We start from the raw sequence: 3652 nt of genomic DNA on the forward strand, positions 1-3652 counted from the left end.
TGGGGCTGGAGCTGCCTTGCCTGTGGGTGTTAGCAATGGTAGCATGTAGAGTGTGGCAGTGATGGACTGGTGATCGGTCAGCATCTGTGTGCTGCACTTTATGTTGCTTTTTGTAGATGCGGTGCAGTGGTCTGAGTGCCTGAGGGAGATGGAGGAAAACAGGGTCATGTCCTAAGAAGGTGAGCTAGAGATTTGTTGTTGGAAGCAGAGTGTTATGGTCAGTGGTTCCCTAGCTAATTTGTTTTGTGCTTGTCCACATGGAGCAATGTGGAGAACGGGTTTCTTGTGTGCCGGAGGAGCATGGCAAGGTGAGTGTTGGTCTGAGAGAGGAAGCAGAGCCTAGTGTAGGGCTGTTATCTCGTTGGTGCTGTCCCTGTTGCCCACTGCTGTTCTGGTTTTACAGGTGTGTGGCAGGCCTTGGCATGACGACCCATGGTGTGGCAGTCAGGATTGGTGAGCAGAGCAGGTAAGGGTGTGGGAGCAAATGCTTGATGTGGATTTGCTGTGGTTTTGCAGGTGTCACCTGAGCGCATGATTTCTCTTTGTTTGCAGGTTTTGCAGGAAGTTGTGGAGAGGAGAAGTTGAGTGCTGACAAGAGCCTGAGCAGGTGAGAGGAGGAGCTTGTTGGGTCAGAAGTTTATTGTGCGGTGGGTGGTGTTGGGCTTCCTGTTGGTGATGTCTTTTGCTCTGTTTTTTTCAGGTACAGTGTGGCCCTTTCCCAGGTATGGCTGGGGATTTCAGGTGAGTGGATTACTGTTGGACATTGTGGGGTTGGTGAGTGTCGCCTGGCAGAAGAGTCACTTTGTGTTGTTTTTGCAGGTGCTGTGGGCATCCCCCCCCAGCCACGACGTTGGCATTTGGAATTGGAGCAGTGCAGGTGCGCAGAGTGCCCATGGCTCTTTGGCGGAGGGCGTTCCTGCGGACGAGGCTAGAGCTGGCTGGCCTGGGGGTGACTGCTTGCACTCTGGTTTAGCAGGTGATGAAGGCTAATGGAGGAAGATGAGAGAGGATGCAGCTGCCATTGAGGATGCCTCTTGAGGATGGATGGTGACCCAGAGCACTGCAGAAGCTAAGTTGAGAGGCCACGGGTGTTGGTGTGTCTTGACCCTGCGTGAGTGTGTGCGTGCGGGCGCGCGCACTGACAGTAAGTGTAGTGCAGAGGGCTCTTCTGGATGAGTGCTTGTGTGTGAGGCAGAGGCAGTGGGTGTGCATGGCAGAGGTGAGGGTGCGCTAGGCAGGGCAGCTGCAGCCTGTGTCTGCGGTGTTGTGTCGTCTATGTGGTGTGTGTTGTAGCTGTGCTACCTTTTGCTCAGGTCTTGATGTTGCTCTTGTTCCTTGTGCTCAATGAGCATGGCCCACACTGTGCAGCACTAGCGTGGTGGGGTTAGGGCCATGTGGGGTTAGGGCCACGTGGGGTTGGGGGTTGGGGTTAGAGCCATGTGGGGTTGGGGGTTGGGGTTAGAGCCATGTGGGGTTAGGGTTGGGGGTTGGGGTTAGAGCCATGTGGGGTTAGGGTTAGGGGTTGAGGTTAGAGCCGTGTGGGGTTGGGGTTAGGGGTTGAGGTTAGAGCCATGTGGGGTTGGGGTTAGGGTTTGGGGTTAGAGCCGTGTGGGGTTAGGGTTGGGGTTAGGGGTTGGGGTTAGAGCCATGTGGGATTAGGGTTAGGGGTTGGGGTTAGAGCCATGTGGGGTTAGGGTTGGGGTTAGCGGTTGGGGTTAGAGCCGTGTGGGGTTTTGGTTGGGGTTAGGGGTTGGGGTTAGAGCCGTGTGGGATTAGGGTTAGGGGTTGGGGTTAGAGCCGTGTGGGGTTGGAGTTAGGGTTTGGGGTTAGAGCCGTGTGGGGTTGGGGTTAGAGCCATGTGGGGTTAGGGGTTGGGGGTTGGGGTTAGAGCCATTTAGGGTTAGGGGTTAGGGTAAGGGGTTAGGGTTGGGGTTAGAGGTTTAGGGGTCAGGGTTGGGGTTAGGGTTAGGTTTTAGGGTTAGGGTTTGGGGGGGGCGGTGCACACGTGCGTGTGTGTGTGCGTGTGTGTGTGCTGGGCTACGTGTGTGCATGTGCATGTGTGTGCTGGGGTGTGCATGTGCGTGCATGTGCATGAAGGGGTGTGCACTGGGGTGTGCGTGCTTGTGCATGACGGGGTGTGCGTGTGCGTGTATATGTGCAGTGGAGGTGTGTGTGCATGGTGGGGTGTGTGTGTGCATATGTGCACTGGGAGTGTGCGTGCATCTGCATGGTGGGGTGTGCGTGTGTGCACGTGTGTGCTGGTGTGTGTGTGTTCATGTGCATGAAGGGGCGTGTATGTGTGCATGTGTGTGCTGTGTTACATGGAGGCATGTGCATGTGTGCACTAGAGTGTGTTTGTGCAAGTGCATGATGGGGTGTGCATGTGTGTGTGCGTGTGCACTGGGGTGTCTGTGCATGCCTGCATGTGTATATGTGCACTGGGGGGGGAACATGTGTGTTTCTTATGTGCCTGTGTCCGCTGGGATGTGCAAGTTCGTGTGTGTGTGCGCACTGGCATGTGTGTTTGCTGCATGTGTGTGCTGGGCTGTGTATGTGCTTGTTCATAGTGGGTGCCCTTCATGTGCGTGTGCATGTGTGTGCTAGGGTGCACATGTGCTTGTACATGTGTGCATTGCAGCGTATGCTTTCATGTGCATGTGTGTGTCACCGAAATCGGGAGAAAATGCTACACCAATGTAGCATTAAGAAGCAGACATTCTCTTTATTACAGCGCCGGGTGCATGGGGGATAGCTCCACCCTACGTGCACCCCGTGTGCCTCATCATCTAAAGTTTCTATTGCTCTATCATATACATATGCATTAAATTTCCAGGAATTATTATACATATTCATTCTATTTCCTAGAACTAATTATTACATTTACATAATCCTTATGCACGTGGTCTGACTCTCTGGGGGTCTCTGGTGGTCCCTAGTGGTGGCAGAAGAGGTGTCACTCAGCATCTTGCCATGAACTTTGCTCTACTTTTCCATCCATGGTCTCAACTTGGCCTGCTTGCTTGTCTGCGAAAAGCTGTCTTGGTCCTAATTTTGGCTCCAACCGGCTTCTGCTGGTTTACCTGTACTTTCTCAGGATGTATCAGTCCCAGCTGCACCTGTGTCCTTGGGTATGTTTGTCTGAGGCTCCTGTTGAGACTCCTTCTTGTCCGAGCTGGTAACAGCTCCCCCATTCCCCCCCCTTCCCTTTGAGACTCTTTCTTGTCTGGGCCTTTTGGTAACATGTGCTGGGGTGCACATGTGCGCAGGGGTGGGCACGTGCATATGTATGTGGGTGTGTGCACTGGGGTGTACGTATGTGCATGCATGTGTGCACTGGGGGTGTGTGGGATGCAAGCAGGCATGTCTATATGTGCACAGGGGTGTGCATGTGTGCACTGGCATGCATGTGTGCACGGAGGGGGCCGTGCACATGCCTGTGCGTGCTGGAGTGTGCGTGTGCGCACATAAGCATGTGCATGGGGGTGGGTGCATGCGTGAGCAGGCACATGGACGTGTGTGCGCTGGGGTGCGGGACTACATGCGAACTGGTGTTTGTGCAGGTGCATTGGTGTGTGTGTGGTGGTGGTGGGGGGCCTGGGCACATGCGTGGGGGGCGGTGCACGGACACACGCGTTGCGCGTGGGGCCGCCAG

The 3652-nt window shown here is 54.7% G+C and overlaps 1 long non-coding RNA gene across 1 annotated transcript; it reads left to right on the forward strand.

The window, feature by feature from the left end:
* The first annotated feature begins 261 nt into the window (after nucleotides 1-261).
* LOC136996615 (uncharacterized) lies at nucleotides 262-762 on the forward strand. The gene is made up of 4 exons (XR_010887616.1): nucleotides 262-308; nucleotides 404-466; nucleotides 553-607; nucleotides 701-762. It is a non-coding gene; the product is annotated as an uncharacterized lncRNA (long non-coding RNA).
* The last annotated feature ends 2890 nt before the right edge of the window (nucleotides 763-3652 follow it).

This window comes from Apteryx mantelli, unplaced genomic scaffold (assembly GCF_036417845.1).
Source record: "Apteryx mantelli isolate bAptMan1 unplaced genomic scaffold, bAptMan1.hap1 HAP1_SCAFFOLD_59, whole genome shotgun sequence".
In the NCBI taxonomy this organism is placed as follows: domain Eukaryota; kingdom Metazoa; phylum Chordata; class Aves; order Apterygiformes; family Apterygidae; genus Apteryx; species Apteryx mantelli.